The sequence below is a fragment of the Drosophila biarmipes genome, chromosome 3L (assembly GCF_025231255.1).
Source record: "Drosophila biarmipes strain raj3 chromosome 3L, RU_DBia_V1.1, whole genome shotgun sequence".
Taxonomy (NCBI): Eukaryota; Metazoa; Arthropoda; class Insecta; order Diptera; family Drosophilidae; genus Drosophila; species Drosophila biarmipes.
Window position 1 is genome coordinate 23,964,692 of NC_066613.1, and position 20,036 is coordinate 23,984,727.

The 20,036-nt window shown below is 39.6% G+C and overlaps 1 long non-coding RNA gene across 1 annotated transcript; it reads left to right on the forward strand.

The window, feature by feature from the left end:
• The first annotated feature begins 15,799 nt into the window (after window positions 1-15,799).
• Window positions 15,800-16,350, forward strand: LOC108035701 (uncharacterized). The gene is made up of 2 exons (XR_001768787.3): window positions 15,800-15,914; window positions 16,057-16,350. It is a non-coding gene; the product is annotated as an uncharacterized LOC108035701 (long non-coding RNA).
• Window positions 16,351-20,036: the final 3,686 nt, after the last annotated feature.

The following is a 20,036-nucleotide window of genomic DNA, read 5'->3' on the forward strand; positions in this document are numbered from 1 at the left end:
CGAATTTATTACACACTCTGCCGGGGATGAGTAAGGTCCAGGCACGAGGCTATATATCCCCAGAAAATATTGATGAGCCGGGTTCCGTTCGCCGTTCTCCGTTCTCCGTTCCTAATCAAATTTAACGTAAATGATTGAATAGAATTTTGACCATCAAATCAGCAATGTTGTCAGTGATTGAGCAGCCCCACAGTTTTAATGCAGTTAACGAAAAACCCCAAGGGGAAACCCAAAAACCAGACTCTTCCTTGATTGATGAACTTAAAGTTCGTTGTCCGCTTCAGTTGCCATTAAAAGAAGACCGAGAAAAAAGCAGGAAAATCGGGACAAAACTTTTTCTGTAATGTATTTTGAAACCACTTGACAATAAATGCGAAATTGCTTACGGAGTGCACTCCATTGTGAGCCAATCCCGAGTTCCCTGTGTAAATGTAGCCATGCAGTTGCTCTCTTGTGACCCCCTGTCTCCCCCACCTCCTATAATATATATATACATATAGTTTACTCCGATCCGAATCCCTTTGCTGCCGGCATTGTCAGTGAACATGGCGTGGGACTTAAACGTTGTGTCAACGGTGCAGAGGTAATAAAAGAAGCGCACTCTTCCTCCTGCTGCAACTGAAATTAAATATTAAATGCATCCCTCTTGAATGCTGATAGGTCTAAGGGTCTTCGGGGGGTGAGACCGGTGAGATGAATCTGAAACTGAGCGGGGAAAACATGGATTTGTCGCTGGTGCTCGGATAGCAATCTGCCTGATTGCAATAGAGATGCGGACACCGGAAAAGTGCTCAGGTGGTGACAATGTAAGCATAAATCTCTTCTGCGGGTCAATGTCGCAATCGATTGGGTTGGTTGTACCTCTCAGAAAAGATACTTTCACAGCAAATAGGAATGGCGCTGGATAGTTCTTGGAAGAATGTGAAATAGTTAAATTAAAACTAAAACAATATTTATTTTTCTTAGTATTATTTTTAAATTCCCAAAACAAATTATTTAGAATTGTTAATACTATTAATTTACAATTTAATTTCTAACTGAGTTTACGTATATATTTAACATTTATTTTAATTATTTTCTATCCATATTAAGGCACTAAAGTATACAAACCAATTAAAATGTTAAGTATCAAGAATCCTTGGCTCCGTTTACTCCAAGCATTCATCTCGAATGGGCAAGCATAGGCGGATATTTATCTGATATCTGGTTGAAATGGCGTAAAATATGCTAATTTTTTTAATAAAATCTCACATAAAAATACCTTAAATGCCGCTTGTCGCTTTTGTCCTGCGACAAATTCGAAATCCTTGGCACGTCCCGAACGTTGCGGTATTAACACGTATACGCCACGTAGCCTGTGGCAAAAGAAAAAAACGATTGCGCCGTGAGATGGCTTTAATTTTGATGTGAGGAATTGCCATTGAGCCTTTTGAATGCGTCCGTTTGCTCGGCATGGGGAACTTGTTAAAGTTTAGTGGGCCTCAAAATGTCATAAAATTTAATGCCTGCTCCCTTTTTTGTTGGCAGTGGGAATCTGACCATGGTCATTTGTTTGTGTGGGCATTGTTCTGTGGGGTGTTGCGTGGGATTTGGCAGGGCATGTGAGCAGACTCCGCTTGTTAGCGACCAATGCTGATGATGGCTTTTTGTCTTCGGACGCGCCTGTTTTTATGCCACGTCATAAAAGCAGCTTGAAGGCGTTACACATTACCCCACCTTTTGCCGAGCACACACTCATCCGCTGAGAGAAATATTAGAAGTTCTATATATATAAAAAAATAAAACTCAAACATAGTTTTGGGATCTCAAAAAGACAAACACTTTGTTCAAAGAGCTTAAAAAATATTAAAAAAAAAACTGTTTAAAATTATGCAATAAAATTTTTTGTTTTTTTGGAAGTCCGCTAGATTTACTGACTTCTTTCAGAGACATTTTAGAATAGTTTCAAAGACTTAGTGATTTGTTGTACCCCAATGTTTTGTTTAGGTCTATGTTATTTTGATATCCATTTCATATTTACAACCAATTTATTTCAGTGCCCACGCGGACAGGCTCCTTTTTGTTGGGAGAATCCGCTCGTTAGTCGCGCTCGCCTATTTTGAAAAATTGTAGCTGTCTGCTGGAGTGTCTGTGCATGTCCCCGAATCTGGATCGAACTTCGCCTTCATTCTGTCTGATTGATTAATACATCAATTTGTTATTGAGCCATCTATCTCCCAGTCGTGCCGCTTTTCGCCGGTTTCCTCCGACTGTTTCCTGCCGCTTTGAGCCTGCCCATCATCGCCATCGTCATACACTTGACACAGTTTGCAGCTCATTTAATCACCACAATACCGCATAAAAGCTAATTGTGCAAATTCCTTTTTTCCGACCCCTCACTTGGGATCCCTAACCGCAAAAACTTGCCCACAGGAGTCGACGACAAAAACGAAGACGGCGACAACATATGATGAAAGTTCTCCTTAATGACACAAGCAAAAAGGAGAAAGGGAACCAAAGGCGTTTGTGTTCTTTTTTTTTTCGTCTGGAAGTGTGTGAATGCGAAAGTGGAAAGGGATGTCAATTTAAGGGTCGACTACGTGTTTCCTTGGCTCTTGGCGGAGCAATCGACACCCCGAATCGGGAAGTGAAAGAATTTTAAGTCCTTAAAAGTACATAAATTCGGAATTCCTTTGTTTGATGGTTTCTTAAAATGCTTTAAGAGTAGGGGTTAAATTTAGAATATTTATCATAAAGTGTTAAGAACTTTAACTCCCTCTTCCTTTATAGGATTTCAATCTAAATTCAAAACCTTACTAATGTGCATGTTATCTCTCAAAAATTATAGGACATAGGAAATGTGGATAATAAAATTTGGAAAAATGGATTTAAATATGAACATTAGCTTCTTCGCAATACTCCTTGTTGCCTAAGCATTTATTTAATTATAGTCTAGTAGATTGCTTAAAGCTTAAAATCTATAAAGTACTCTTTCTTTTTTGATAGCTATAAGAGAGCCAATAATAAGTCAAGTCCCTGCCCGTGAAGTGCAATATTCTTAGTTTCAAAGGAAATTAATACGATATTACCCATTAATTTTTATAAAAGGTACTTGACGAAGCTCTTGCACCCTGGGAACCTTCATGAAAATCTCTTTGTCTTTGGCTCACACTCTATCGACCCATTTTGCGGTTAGCTCCATCGATTCTTGTGTTAAATTTTAATTGGTTTTTCCCTCTTAACCGCAAGACTTCGTTTAGCAAAGAGTCAAAGACTTAAATTGATTGCCCCAAACGCAGCCAACTTTGTCTGCCCCATTCTGCTTTTTCATCTTTTCTACCAATTTCTCTTTTATTTTTTTACTTGCTGAAAAATGCAGCCTGGCAATGGTGCAAAAAATATAGTTTCAATAGATGGTTTAGGCAATTGCCTGGCAGACAACGTCATAAATTATGCAGTTTTTAACGGTTGGGAGCCACACAGAGACGTCTGTGACAGCATTCAATATGCATAGTTAAGCAAGTTGAGCAATTTGTTTGATTGATTGACTGCCTGATTGAGCCGAGGCGCGTCGAGTTCTGTTCCGTTCGGTTCTCAGTTCCGAGTTCCTAGATGAGTTGAGTTCAGTTCGAGTCGAGTCGAGTGCAGTTTTGCAATGGCTTTTCTTTGGAATGGGATCGGGGGTTAAAGGCTGATTGCCAACCGCTTCGCCAGAAGTTAAACTTTGGTTATACGACTTTGCACACTGAAATATGGGGGTTAAGCAAATAATAATTTTGGAGATAATATGTAGAACAAATAAAAAAATTACGTAATAGTAAATTCCAGTTGTATTTAATAAATCACATTTAAGTTTATATTTAAATAATAAAAAACTAAGGTGTCTAAAAGTATGCAATATAAAAAAATTTGCACTGTTTTTCCGATGTATATACAAATTGTTGCATACTTTTAGACACCAGACGACATTTTATTTGTTCATTACTCAACATATGAAAGAAACATTTTCTAATTAATTTGAACGTACTAATAAATTACAGAAACTTACAAAAAAAAAAAAAAATTTCTAAATAAAAATAAATACAATTTTTAAGATTCTTTTTCCAATAATTTCTCCCCTTGTGCTTATTGCATGCGGCATGTGCTGGCGTGTCCTGGTGCAATTAAAAGCCAATGAAGAATCACGCTTTTTAATTGTTTGCACTCGCTGCCTTTGATTGGCGCTTTAAATGTTGAGGGCACATCAAAGTTTAATCGCTCGGCACCCGCACGAAATCGAGCATAGGCAAGCTAATTTACAACCAGCCAGGGCCTCCAAACAGACTCATTTTCAACACAGCCAAAAAATTAAATATTTATATTTTCTCGACCGTAATTGACGATCAAAATTTATTCCCGTTTGATTGCCATATTTTTATTAGCTGAAGCTAATCTAGGATCTTGAGGCAACTCTGCGACAATTAAGTAAAATTGTCCACTAAAGACTTTACTTGAAGTGACTTACCCAGCCCTGACTTTGTGCAGTTTCAGTCTGCTAATGATTTTATGCTTTCCTCTTATTTCAATTTCAACAGTTATTATAATTTTATTTTTCCTTCCGTTGCGCATCGTAAAATCAAGACCGCAGCACACAAAAATTCACGAAACAAATTTTAAGCAATGCTTCCTTTATGAGGAGCAGCCACACAGCCCCGCCCACAAAAAGCCTCCTCTCTTAATGTTGTTTTTTCGTGTAAATTTATAATAACTTGCATAAATTAAGGCTGCCGCGCTTGCAATTGAACGGAACTCAACTCCACCACACCCAGTGTTGCAGGGGAAACTTGACGAAGGCGTGGTGGGTTTCCCCGCAAGAGGGGGATTCCCCTGATTTCCCCTGCGAAACTGTTTCAACTTTACTTTCTGCCTTTTGTAAATCTCGCATAATGCCCGCACGAAAATGGTCAAAGGGTCCTTGGGCCTGGACGAATTTCATATATGATTAGCTAAACTGGCACATGTTGGCCAGATATAACATAACATTTATCTGTGCCTTCCAACAAGTCGAACAAACTAATGAGGGTCAGCATTTCTGACATCGAGACACGCCCACAACCAACTGTCATACCCAAAAAAAATAAAGAAAAAAGAAAGGACCTTGAGCCTCGGACTTAAAGTCCCACACTTTTATTCCTCCTGGCAAACTTTAAATTTGCATTTAAATTTTCTGTGTTCTTTTTGGTCGCCTTTGCTCTTTTCCGGGCCGCTTTAAATTATGCATCAAAATAGTCCACAAATGTTTGTACTCCCAGTGAAAGTAAAATGAGTGAAAGGCGGCTTCGGCGGTGGGGGCACATAAAAAAAATAAGTAGTCTGGGGGGCGTGGCATTTTTCTGGGCGGCTTGCAATATTTGCGATAAAATTGTGAGCTCCATTTTTTGGTCCTGTTTCCATGCACATAAATTTGCTTTAATGCGCTTAGGAAATGCTGGCAGTGGCCGGATTCCCATGCCCATCTCGCCCACTTTCAGTCTATCTATCTCTATTTGGGCGGAACATAAATCGAGCCGAGAATTTTGATAATGACACGCAGGCCTGATTTCCTTTCTTTTTCTGTATTGTTTCTTCGTCGTCATTTGCCTTTTGGCCCAAAATTGTTTAATTAATTAGGGGGCAACATTTTAATTAGGCTTAAGTGCTGCTGCTGTGGGCAAGTCCAATCATTAAATGAGCAAATGCTTTAAATGTCAGGAAGTGCAAAGGCCGAGGGTCGCTTCTGAGGTTGCGACTTATCGCTACTGTACCTTAAGATTGCTGATTACTTGCTTACTATTTCATTAAACAAATCAGAAAGAAAATGTACCTCGAGTCTTTCTGATTTTAAATATAATGCTGCATACTTTTGGGCAGCTCAATAAAAGCTGTATAAGTGCTAGCAACGTCTGTGAATTTATTAAATAATGTCCTTATGCTTCTTTGTAAAGCATACTATTTATCAGGAAGCTAATAAACTTATATTTTAAAGTCCAAGACTAATATCATATTTTAAATGCGGCTTTTGTGTGACTAAAATTCCATAGCACACATTCCAGGGCATCCTGGACCAAGTGACTCCCAGAAGTTCGGCAAAAAGCTGGTCCTTAATCAGCTTTAATTTGCTGCCGTCACTGCCGGCACTCAATCGCACAAATGGCGAGTGGGCTTGCGGGGCCGAGAACATATCGAGTAACCCATTTGGGGCACAGCCAGAAACTGACCCACTGAGCATGCAAACAAAGGCGTGGACTTGCGACTTGCCAAGACAATGCTCGTGGCATCACTCGCGTGGCATGTGGAGGCAATGGCAGCGTTGGAAGCATTTCGGCGGACCGACTCTGTGCGCGCCCACGAATGTTTGTGTGCATCTTGGCCAAACAAGCCAAACAATGTAGACAATTGCTTTTAGAGCGTTGACTGATGACAATCGCAATCACTTTGCCGCCCACTCAACCTAGATTTCCAACCAGCTAGAGCAAACACGGCAGCAGGCAAGAGTTTTTGGCAGTAGGACGTTGGATGCGGGATTTGGGATCCGGCATCTCGTTTCTCCGGCGAATTCCAGGCAGTCAGCTAGCATTTGCCGGCGCTCAATTTGTAGTTTTCGGCATGGATTACACATACGCCGTGTGGTGCATTCCGCGCGCGCTTGTCAGCTTATAATTCAATTCGCCAGCAGATGCAGCATCCATGCTCCATAGCTCCAGCCGGCGATGTATAGTGCACAGTATCTATATCAGCTGCCCCAAATTGACAGACAAACTGCATCCTGCCGTGTGCATGGCAAATTGCATTAGCTGTCGGGGGGAACTTTTACCTTTGATTGTGTAATTTATACAAAGATTTGACCTGCACTCGCTTTGAGTTCGTTTCTTTTTGCGTTGCCTTTGGCTAAAATGAATGAAGCATTCTGTGCGCTCCTCAAAGTGAAAGTCCTTTGACAAAGGAAAAGGGATAGTATAGGAAATTGAAAAAATCTATGGCTATGGTAATCGATTGTTTCTTTACTTTAAAGCTAATAATTTGTTTGACTGAAAACAGGTTTAGTATTATTCAAAATTAATTTCATTATAAACCCCGTAACAAATGTGTCTAAAAGTAGGCAACAATTGAAAACGCAGCTGATTTTTCATTATGTATGGTATACTTTTAAGGATATTTTTAAATGATTTTAAAAACATTCAGATTTTCGACCAAATTTCATTAAATAGAAATGCGAGTTCTTTGCTATTATTACTGGTATCCCCAACTATTTCGTTCAAGGAAGACAATTTTTTTAGTTGTCCCACATTTCGACACTCATGCATGACAAGAATGAGTTCAAGTTGCTGTCAGTGGCAAAGATTTAATGCTTTTTGCTCTTACCCTGTCCCCTCTTTTTTTGCTGCTCCCTTTATTGAGAAACAGCTGCCATCATAATTCAATATTTTACACTCCAGTGTGCACGGAACAGAACTTGACAGCGACAACAACAAGGATCTGAGCAGCGAATGAAAATGTTTACACGCTGCTGAGTTGCTGAGCTGAGCATCTGAACATCTGAGCATCCGAGCACTTCGCCCAACGCCAGCCAACTAACAGAACTGAATGAGTGACTTACCAAAGGAAACGGCAGGGGGTCGACCCTCAAAAAGGCGCCAGCACGTCTCTTGAAAGTCCTGGGTGACCGTAAGGAGCAGCAGCTGTAGCCTCAACCCCCTTCTTTGCACTGAAAGTAATCTTATGTATGAGATCTGATTTTGACAGAATAAAACGATTACCCTTTCTAATGCTTGGGTAATTTAATAGACCACAGTTCCTAGATTACTTTGGTGGCACCTCCACTTGAAAATATCGCTTTCGATGTTTTAAACTATGCAACGAATAAATATAAATACAATTTTATAAACATATATTGGTGCATACTTTTAGGCAACAAAAGGCCTAAGAGTGGTTTTAAACTCAAGTGACAAAAATTCAGTTTTATAATCATTTTTAAGCGTATAAAATACATCTTTTTATTTAATTTGGTGTTCTTTTGGTGCATCTTTTTCTCCCAGTGCAAACATGAAAACCAGCAACAGGCAGATGAGTCCAAGACAAGTAGGGACTGATGGTGGCCAAGGTAACCAAATTGGCCAGCAGCCAAAGGCCTTTGTTTGGGCCTGTCTTCCCACCTACCGTGTGTTTGGAGTAATTAGCACAGTGTAGTTAATAATTACATTTAAGTCCTCCGCCGCAAATCATGAGGTTTCATGGCTGTCATGCCATGCCACGTCTCATTTAACACAATGATCCAAACGTAATTTGCAGTGGGTGCGCGTGGGGGAATGTCGGCCAGTAAATTCAATCAAAGATTCTGGCGCACAACTCCCAACTGCACTGCAGTAAAATGGCTTACCGCAAATGCCAAAAGTAAGGCCAGACTTGCAGGTAAGCAGGCACCTGAAAAACCAGTTGGAACGGCAACCGAAACCACAGAGCCCGTAGACAGCTGGCTATAATCCATTTTGTGTTGGGGCTTTAGCAAACTGCATTTTGAGTGGAGATTACCAATACCCTTTTTGTTGGGAAAATCAAACAAACAATTTGTAAATTCAATCAGTTAAAGTTCAAGGTTTCAGCCCCTAGATGTGGTTTAAGTCTCTTAACATTTTGACTTTGGTATTACCTTTAAATCCGTATTTGCTTATCTATAGAATTTTTAGATGTGTTTATTTCTTGGGCATATTTACAGTATGTTAATGGAAAACATTTTTTTCTTGCAAGGCAAATCTACCAAATATATATTTTTAAAATCCAATCACACTGAATCATTCCCAGTCTCTTGCCGATTTTTTAATCTCTTAACACATCGACTAAAGCACTGAATTTTATGGCTCGTCTGCTGTCTGACTGCAATTTGCTGTCTGACAAATAAACGCTGGGACACCGGTGCGTATGAGCAATATTTTAGCCGAGAATATCACGCATCCGCCGCGCTTAACCTTTGAAAGAAATTGTGCGCTCAAAAAGCATTTTAAAGTCCTATTACACACGCCGAGTACCACCAGAGCCACAACAATTTATATGGAACTGAGCTTTCTCGTATCTGAGGAGAGACCGCAGTGAAAAGCAGAAAAGTTTTTCAAGGCTCGATAAGAGTTTTTTAATTTGTCTAAAAAGGCGCGGTAGAGGTGAAGGAGTCCTGAGTGCTCTCCCCCGCCATATATATATATGCGTTGGGCGGGAGTCGTCGAGTGGGCGTGGCCGTGTTGAGAGGCGAACTTTTTAGGGGGCGTAATTTATGCACAATGAAAGCGTTTGGGATTAAGGACACACAAAAACACCTTCAAGCGGGGCGTGGCAAAGGCGTCGTCTGTGGTGCGGTGTAAAAAAGCAAGTGCCCTTTGACCCCCATCCCCTCCGCTGTTTGTTTTTTCCCTGCCAGGCAGACAGGTGTAGCAGGCAAGCCGGAAAATTAGCGGAAAGCGTCAAAAGCGTTCCCCAAACGGCAATGTCGCGGCATGTCTAACCTTAGCTACTCTCCCCTGCCCCATAAACAACCCACCGCTGCCCTGTTTTTACCTAAGGCCACACTTTTTTGCATAACCGCAGATAAACACTTGGAAAAAACATAAATATGAAGTTTATGGAAGGAAACTTAATTGTGAAATTAGCAAAGTGTGGTACCAAATTATGTAGAGCAAAAGTACCTACCACTAAAGCTATGTGTGCCCCAAAGTATGCAACGAAAGAAGAAACATCTTCTTTTGGGAGACGTTTATCAGAATTCCCCATTCGAAATATAGTGCTGCCTAATTTTAGGCACACATAATAAAATGTCACTGTTGGGTTCTAAATTTAGTTACTTATGTTTGTTGCACGCTTCACTTCTTTGCCTGAATGTTGTTGAAAACAAATTTTGTATAGCTTACTTTTTAGGCCAACTATTGTCTAGGTCTTGGAGATATTGCACTGGGCATACCCTAAAAATAAAAAAATAAGAAAACCCTAAAAGTATGCAGCAATTAAAATTGCTCGACATATTCTGATTAATCTATTTAATTTTAGGGAGTGGATTGAAAACTAATTATAATTTATAATTAAGAGATTATTTACTTAAGAAAACATTTAGGTTAAAGGCTTTAATTAGATCTGTTCCTGGATTATATTAAATAAAGATGTTAATTAAAAAAAAAAAAAAAAAAAAAAAAAAAAAAAGGGAGTGGCGGCTGCGTCCCACCGAAAACGTTTCCAAACCGTCCAGAACAAAACATTAAGACAAATCACTGGCTGTGAGTGGTTCGTTAGCGGCCAAACGCTTCACAATGACCTAAACCTGAGCCTTGTTGAAGACCAAATATCGTTCTTCTCAAGCAGGTACAACGACCGTCTAACTGCCCACCGTAATCGTCTAGCCCGGAGATTACAGGGGGCTATCCCAATTCGCAGGCTCAAAAGAAGACATTTTGGGCTGCTCCTAAGAGACTAATATGAATATATTATTTACTTGAAACTAGTCGTAATTTGATCTACTCCTATATACCAAGTTGAAAACTAATTATAATTTATAATTAAGAGATTATTTACTTAAGAAAACATTTAGGTTAAAGGCTTTAATTAGATCTGTTCCTGGATTATATTAAATAAAGATGTTAATTAAAAAAAAAAAAAAAAAAAAAAAAAAATATGTTATTGAGGTACAAAAAATTTTGATTTTCAAGAATCAATAAATCAAAAGCTTATATTGTTTACTAATTTTATTCCTTCCATGATAAATAGCAAATACTTTCGCATATAATTTTTTTATATATACAAATATATTTCCAATAAAATGGGTTCTAAATTCTTCTTAGTGCAACCAGCAGCAGCGAGTAACTTACTGGTGCAAATGAGAGCGCAGTTTATGGCTTTTTGTTGTTGGTGCTGGCGTTTCTGTTTCTGCTGCCATTTTCATGTTGACAAATTCGCCAGCGGACAAGTTGGGTTTTTGTCTCCGCGTGTGGCTGCTCCCCCATACAGTTTGTCTATGCGTTTGGCTTCTGGCTTCTGGCCCGGTCTGGTCTGGCCCAGGTAATTACCTGGACTCTTGGCCATAATAGGAGCACGTTGTTTGGCAGCTGCCTGGCGGCCACATCGGCTCACAACAACGGGGAAACGAGCGTTTTGGGCCTGATAACTTTGTCCTTAAAGTTGTGAATGGTGAAACGAGCGATGGGGGAGGACAACTTTTTTTTGGCCCGAATTTGCGTTTGAATTGGTTCGGAGGTTAGTTGGACAAACTAGCTGGGCTCAAAACACTTTGATTAACTAGAAAGTTTCGAGCTTGCACAAGAGCATGGACGAAAAATGTTTTGCCCGGTTCATATTGTTGGACAAAGTGTTTTAAAATGGCTTTTAAATTGATTTAGCTCTGTGAGAAAAGGGTTTCATTGGATTAGAAATGGCTTTGGTGGATTTTTGGGTATTAAATAATTTAGGCTTCCTTTTGTGACAGTGCAAAGTAGCCTTAGATTTGGTTGGTTTAAACTACAATTTTTTGTTATTTTTGAAGGTCTTTTCCTTATTGAGAGTACTTACAATTCGTTATTTCGTTATTTATTTAAGCTGACCATTTTTTGTGGTGATGGTTTTGTAAACGTTTAATTTAAGGCCACAATTCAAAGTTGTTGCTAGCGTTTTTCTCATTTTCGTTATGGTTTTTTGTCATGCATATCAAATGCTTCATGGCCAGTGGATGCGATACCTCCCCGAAATCCCCGCCTTATCCATGTGGCTTAAGTAGCCATTGTTTTTAGTGTTGTTATTGCGTTCAGTTTTTTTCGGTTTGTTTGTTATTTTTTGGTTTATTTTCTGGCTTGGCCTGCGGCTTTGGGGCGGCTTAAAATTGGATTTGCGTTCCGCTTTGACATCGCCTGTTTTTGTAGCTTAGCCGGAGACTAAGGCCCCTTCCCTTCTTTAGAGATTTTTTTTCTACCTCCATACACTTGTAAAAATGCCACTTTAATAACTTTGTGTTGCTATCTTGTTCTTGCCGGTAGAATTTTTCTGCTTTTTTGGCTTTTATTTGGTCTTGTTTTGTAGCACGTTTTAATTGCCCTTGCAGCAGCTGGCAACAATTCTCCTTTTGGTTTCTGCTCTTCTTCGCCTTTTATTGTTGTATTTTTAGACGTGCCACAAATCCCCAACAGACTAAAACATGGCAAAAAAAGCAAAAAATGCCCAGAAACAGAAACATTTCTGTTTTTATGACTGCCAAACATGAAAGACACCGGCAACACAATGCGAACAATGTGTGAGATTTCGCACGTCGTTATAAATAGCAATAAAATGGTACAAAAACAAAAATTATTCTCAGGCAGGAAAACAATTTTCAAATTGGGGAAAACTCAAATTGTAAATTATAATTTGATTTCATAAATGCGGGCTCCATTGTGTGGCGGCCGGAACACGCAAATAATTTTCCCTCCTGCACCTTGCCCGGGGGTCAAAGTTGAGGCTTTCTAGGCACCCCCTTTCTCCGCCACCCCCACTTTCTTTTTAGGGGGCATTAAATTAGCAGTCTGTTTGCCAGTGCTTCCCCCTCGTTCCGTCCAACTTTTCTTGGTAAGCTGCTTAGGAACTGCAACAGAAATGTAACAAAGTTTCGCCAAAGTCCACCGCAAAGTTATGGCCACACAAAAGTTAATTCTGAATGGCTGCGCCTGTCGCTATGCAGCACATTTTCCACAGATAGAGGGTAGCAAAAGGACTGTTTGCCGACGGATTTGTTGATTTTGCAATTTGAGCTTATCCCAAGATAAGTTTATCATATTACTCATACTTTTCTCACCGCCTTAGGCTGGTGCTAAAAAAATGTCAGAATACCCTGTGAATCAACGCATCCATAAGCTACTCTTTTTTTAATTGAAACTTTTCCAACCATTTAATTAAAAGATCGAGGAAATCGCTGAAATAATACCATCAATGACTCTCAATCTGCGAGGTATCACGGTTGCTCTTAATCATTCAAAAAATCTTTTTCAATTACACGCAGAATGTAGCAAACAACACCAGGGCTATAAAATTTTCTCGTAATTATTTGCACAAAATGCTTAATTGTTTGCGCTTTACAGCGAATTTCGCCGAGTGCCCCTGGCAAATATTGACGCTCATCAATGGGTGTGTTTGTGTGGAAGTGAGTTTTCCCGCTGGTGGAAAAATTATCGCACAGCGTGTGAAAAAAGCCGAAGCTTTCCCGCCCCGCCCTCTCTCTCTGTCTCTTTGTGGGTTTTGTTGTTGTTTGGCGTTTCAATTAAATAAATAGGCTTATTTTTTTATGAAGCTCAGCGCGTCCGCGCCAAGGAAATTTAAATAACGAACGTGGATAAAAAATGGCGCTTGAAAATGGTATATGTGCATGGTACACTGTGAATAAGTGAGTGTGTGGAATGTCTGCCGAAGCATTGAACCAGTTTCAAAAGACACACACACACACTCAGTGAGGGCGGCAAAACGGGGAAAGGGGCGGAAAAGCTGCAGCTTTTAGTCAAGTCTCTGGTTGTACATAAAAAAGTCAACAGACAAACAAACAAACAACATGTAAATTATGAAAAATGTACTAACAAAGCAGCATAAGCACACACACACCAGCACTCGTTCTGAACGGGCTCTTTCGGACAATAGTGATCACACAAATAGAAGTTTTGGGAAATTAACATTGTAAAAAGTCTTTAAAAAGGATCTAACACTTAGGCTCTGAGGACTTTGTAAGAAAAGTGCGTTATACCAAGGAGTTCGCGTTATAAAACATATTCACTTAAATCCCTACTTAAAATGATCTTTATTAGTTCAAATATCCTGACCTTAAACATTTATTGAATAAAATATTTTGAATCCGGATTACAACATAAACGCTGATTTCAAAGTTCACATCATCAATCAGTCAATCTTTCTCTCGGTGGCTCTATCTTACAGATATCGACTTCAAAACTCGATGGGATCACTATATTGATTTAACATCTCGTGGAGACGAATCCGCTCTCGTTTTTCGTCATCAGATAGGGGAGAGTTTTCGTAGTTTGATAAGGTCGAATCGTGTCTTCTATGAGTCTGGAGGTGCGGTACGGTATACAGATGAGGCATCATCGAGGCGATCAGGTCGACATCCGGCACTAACAGATCTCCATTGCTGCTGCTCGAATCGCGTAGGTCACTCGACTCTTGATAGATGCCCGATGGCAGCATACTGGAAAATAAATTTGCCATTTTAGATGCGAAATGAATGTGCTAACCTATTTTTTTTATATTTTTTGGTTTTCTTTTTTTTCCTATTTTTTTGAAAATTTTGGATAGTTAATTTTGGAGACGAGTGAAGCAGACAGCTGGAAGGCGTCTGAATTCGTCTTAAACTAGTCGTAATGATGTACAAAAAAATGAATACTTGGTTGAAAATATTTGCCCAAGCAGGGCAAGCTTTTAAATGAGAAAAGTCTTGATCCTGAAGAATTCGCGTCAAAGCAGAGTATGCGCTTAATTGAGAAAAGTATTGATCCTGAAGAACTCGAGTTGTTTAGGCTTAATTTCTAAGCATATTTTTATGTTGTGTTAAATATTTTTTTAATACCATACAAATATTGGAGTACAAGTAAGTTGGAGTGACCTCTTTGTGTGCCGACGACTGTTTTGGGGGAATATGTACATTCAGAATTACTGCGTCTCGTTAGCCACCGACTGAGCCTGGTCTACCTGCCAGCCTTTTTTTGCTTTTTGTATAGACTCTGTCCAACGATGTAGGCCGGCAGCAGCAATAACCCATCTCACATGCTTTCTGCTACCCACTGCCCCTCATCCTCCCGGTGGCGAACCCATCCCGAACTCCGTCCGGAAAAATGCGCACCTGTTTTGTTTATTTTGACTGCGCTGTTGTTGCAGCATCCGCTTCAATCGCGCTGCTGTTGCTCCTGCGGTCCGGAATTTGCTTCTGTATTTGGTGTTTCTGTTCTTGTTTTTGTTGCCTTAGCCCAGCTGCGCCGCCATGTTGTGCATTTAAAGTGCAGCTCATCCCCCGAATGTGGCACAGAATCCAAGGTAGCACTTTTAAGCACGTTTCAGGATCATTTGCTCACAGTGTTCGCATTAAGTTTTAAGTTGTAAAACATGGGCCACATAAAAACGGAGCGGGTGTGTCTGTGTTTTTATCCTACGAGTAATTCGCATCTATCAAAATAAGCTGGGAAATGATTTTTTTTAATAGTTTAACAAAGCCGCGAAACGGGGTTTTAAAGGTGATTATTTACGGGCAGGTACTTAAAAGAATTTAACTAGAGTCTTTAAAAACTATTGGAAAACATTTAACTTCGTAAAGTGTTCAATAAAGATTTTTTACCTAGGGTGTAATTGTTCTCACGAACAACTTAACTTGCAAGGTACTTGAAAAAGGGACGATAAACGGAAAATAAAACAGATAAAGTGGCTAAAATACGCAATTTCCTTGTCCCTCCTCGTACAATTTGTGGCCATCAGTGGTAAGGAACTCATTACAAAGTGTGTCCGCTGGCAATGGAATGCTGCACACTGAGAAAAAATTTCTAGATTTAAGAAAACCTGGACTTCATAGCCTTAAATGTAGGTTTTGTTTTTAATTTATTCGACAACATTTTTTAATTAAATCTCATATGTATTATTCATGGTGGAGAGCGAAACAATTGAGCCAATCAAGTTGATAATCACAGAAACAAAATGTTTGTGCCTTGGCCTGGACTTAATAGTGAGAGCCGAGCATGTTGAGATAAGAACTTCCTTAGCAACGAGCTATAAACCCCTCAACGTTTTAAATTCAAGATTTAGTATCTCGCTGACTAAGGTTCCGCAAAGTTCGACTAAAGAATATAAATTTAAGCATGGGGAAATTCATTGCGATCATTTATTTAATAAATGTTTTTCTGCTATTAGCTCCCTCTTGTATAGCTGGTAATCAGGTAAATAGGAAATATATTCTGGGTATTATGTTACCATTGGACGTTAAAATATGAAAAAAATGTAGTTTTTATAAGTATGCATAAACACTTATAAACAAAATTCCAAATTCGACATTTAAATAATGCATATTTCTTTCTTAAGGTAACGACGGAAGATCTTGAAACATTTAAAGCTGATATGGATAGAAGGCTGAACGAGATAGTTACAAAACTAGAAAACCTCGCCCTGCAGATAGTTGAACTAAAGACACTCCCAGGTGTTCGTGGTCCTCCAGGATTCGGTTTCCCTGGCCCAAGGGGAGAAAAAGGCGAAAAGGGAGAACCACCACTTGTACTACACAGATCGATGGTCGACGGATGATAAAAAGACCGAGAAGCATTTAAAAAAAATGTATTTACAGCAAAAACAAATACAATAGTGTATTTTCAACTAAAACTCTTCACTATTTTTCAAGCTTTTGAAAAACCAAAGTTCCTAGATTTAATATACATCATGCCACTAAGCACATTTTGGTTCTATGCCAATATTTGTTCAGGGTGTAGTGAGCTGAAAAGGCAACTTTAACTGCAACTTTGACTGCGGGTTACGCTTAATTAAATGGCCAGGCATCATCGGAGCAAGGGGGGCGGCCAAGTAAATGCCCAAGTGCGAGGGGAGTGAGCCGAGTTAGTATTCTTTTGTTTGTTGGGAAAACGGGAGGGCCGCCCTCTCTAAACCCTGTCCCACTGACAATGCAAGCCGGGGCTAATCAGTTGAGAAATTTTCTGTGAGATGGCTAAAACCAAACAAAAGGGCAAAAACTCGGACCCTTTGGGGCTGCCTTAATTAGCGCTGCAAACAAAGGAAACTTTTCGAGTCCGAGTCCGAGCGACGTTGGGTCAAAAGTGCCAATACAATGTGTAAATATAAATGAGCAGTGGTGCAAAAGCGTTCTTAATTATTACGCATCATTGGAGATGGCCAGTGGGCGGTGCGGGAAACACCGGGAAATGCCGGAAGAGATACCCCCAAGTCAGAGACGGCGTCGGTGATTTCCGCCAGGTAAATGACAGACGGCTTAAGTTATTAATATATTTCCGCCGACTTCGGAATTCGACATCAATCAAGCCAAACCGTCGTTGGCCTTATTTAATGCCTGTCAAATTAATCGCAATTGTATTGAGATTGATTGGGGCCAAATTCGTTGGCTTTCGAAGCGGCGATAAAATACCCATTTTTACCCATTTTTTATGGGCCAATTAAAATGTTTGTTGTGCATGTGCTGACACTGCTTGAAAGAGAAATTACCAGGGAAATGTTTATTTTCCGAGAGAAAAGAGAAAGCGAAGTGCGGCCTATGTAAAAAGAGGTTAACAAATGTGAAATAGAAACGAAAAAATGCTATGGAGGGGGCTGTTAAAAAGTGCTGAACGAGTTTGAACTGGAAACACCATTGCTTTTTTAATATTTCAGCAATTTTATGTGCTTAAAGAGTATGTAATTTTTTAGAATATGAAGTAAATTGAACACTAAGGATCTTAAGGATTTTCTATTAAATGCCTTAAAGTCTTTGAGTTGCCTAGAGCTTTTGAGGTAACCTTTTAGGAACCTCTAAACCTATGATAAGACCCTAACCCAACCAAAATAATTCAATTATGAGCTACCACATTTTAGTGCCCCTTTCCCTCTCCAAGGACAAATTGAATAAGTTAAAGGTCTTCCGGTTTGACCTTCTGCCCGGAATTACGAAGGCTTTCAAAAGTTCTAACTTCAAATGGTGGCTAAAGTGTTGCGGAGCATATCAAGTTGTTGTGGCGAGGAAAAGTTTTTAGTGTTTCAGGCCTACATAAGTACAACAACTGTCGGCAATTTAACTAAAAGCGGTCATAACCATTTGAAAGGTGTTCGGTTCTGGAATGGCCATCAGCCAGAACATCAGCATTTATGCGGCTACTTGTTCGGTGGCATAAAGCTCACTTATTCAGAGCTCACAAATCCAATTGAAATCGTTTTGGTGCTGAATCCATTTAATAACCAACATAAATACTGTTTAGGACGCTTTACGACTTGAGTGCGCCGCAGGAAACTAGTGCCACCATCAGGAATGAAACTTCCCACTAGCGCGCAGATAAATATGCTTGAGTACAGATGTGCTCACAGTAATAGCAGTATTTGCATGATTTATAACCCTTAACTCTTGAGATATTCAATATATCTTTATCGTAATATTTTAAAATGTTCAAAATGGGTCCTCCTTGTGTTTTGAATACACTTTTACCCAAGCGCAAAAGTATGCAACAAGTTTTTTTTTAATAGCCTACTTTTAAACACTTTAAACACTTCTTGCGATGGAAGCTTAGAAACTTTGAAATATTTTAAGAGTAAAAGCATAGACAATGTGATTTCTATTATATTAAGCACATCCGTGAGTCTCTGAGGAAACACGACTTCGTGTGAATATAACTCTATGCAAATGGGTTTGCGGCGTCAATTCCCGCAGCGACACTTTATGATATTTGGCCGGAGCAATCGAAGAGGAGAATTCCGAGGCCGAGAAAACGAGAATATTCTGAATATTTTTGCTGATTAATCTAAGCTTGCCGTTCGATTCGTCCTTGGCCCCAATCATTCGCAATCGAGCCGCTCAACCGATCTGCTGTTTAGTGGATTTAGCCCCCTGTATGGACGATAAAACCCAATAGAATGCCCATAAATAGTGTCAACAGTTCTGCCTGGCTTCTTCCCCTTCAACGGCTGCCAAATTGAGTTGAAACGATGGCATATTATTGTGTAATTGTATTTTATTGCCATAAATAAAAGTTTTCGGTTGGCTCACAGTGGACATTTAAAATGTTTGCATCTTCCATCTCGTCTCAATTAGGACACAAACAGCTGCAAGTGCAGTTGAAATATTTAAGCAATTTCCGCAAGATTTCTTAATTAAAAAGTTCCTCCATCTTGGGTAAGAGTACTTTCTTCATCTTGCATCCTTCGCGCTTGCCGAGGTGTCAGCAACAATGAAAATATTTTCTTCTTACCCTCCAAAGTGTTTCGGAATTTTCTTCTTACACTTCTCGCTCGCTCGGCAATTTGTTTTTGCACATTTTTCTTCATTTACTTTGAAGCGAAATCTACGAAATTTCATTTGCAGTTATGTGCTGCTATTTTCCCAGCCAACACAAAAAGCTGGAGCTTCAACACGGCACACGTTCTGTCCAGTCACTGGCCTAAAATATTTACCGAGCGCTTCACATCGGACGCACAGTCAAACAATTTGGGTCTGGACTCGGGACTTCCCCGGGAAGAAATATGTACACAGTCCGAAGTTATTATTGTTGCCCCTCTGGAGGAAGTCGGGATTCTGTTGTCTGCCTTCTCTAATGCCATTTTACTGACTTCAATTTGGCTCTGTGTGTGCCTAATGCGAAAGATGTCCATTGTCCATTGGAATTTGTTGCACGCTTCACTTCTTTGCCTGAATGTTGTTGAAAACAAATTTTGTATAGCTTACTTTTTAGGCCAACTATTGTCTAGGTTGTAACGTGTAACGTTCGACTGAGGGACTAATTTTCGAAAGAATCTGTGATGGCGTGGCACGCTGTAGGTCCGGCGCTAGCTCGTGGCTTTGGGGTGGAGGTCTTGCTCTCACAGATTCAGTTACGATGCACACATTATTATTAACATCTCAAGAAATTGAGCGTGCTTGCGACATTGAAAGGAGCTAGTCATATAAATCGGAAGAACGATAAACCAAATTCAAAAAGAAAAAAAAAGAAAGGAAGGGAAAAACAGCATATAAAGTAAAGATCAAAGAAAGAAGAATGTAACTATTTGCGTGGCTGCTGGTGTAATTGCGCCCGCTTATCGCCCACCCTACCTAGGTCGCCTTCCGCTAGAGCATGGCTCTGGTGACCCCTTTTTTCCCTACGACCGTGGAATCATCAGCTCAGTTCAGCAATACGTTTCTTTTAAGTTTCCATTTTTAATGACAAAATTCAAAATATCTTAATATTATCAAAGAAAATATAGTAAGTAATATAAACAAAAGAATAATTCATTATAATATTTTTCAGAAAAAAATATGTTCAGGTATAGGCATAAATTTCGTATTTATATAATTTTGGTGAGCGTATTTAAAACCT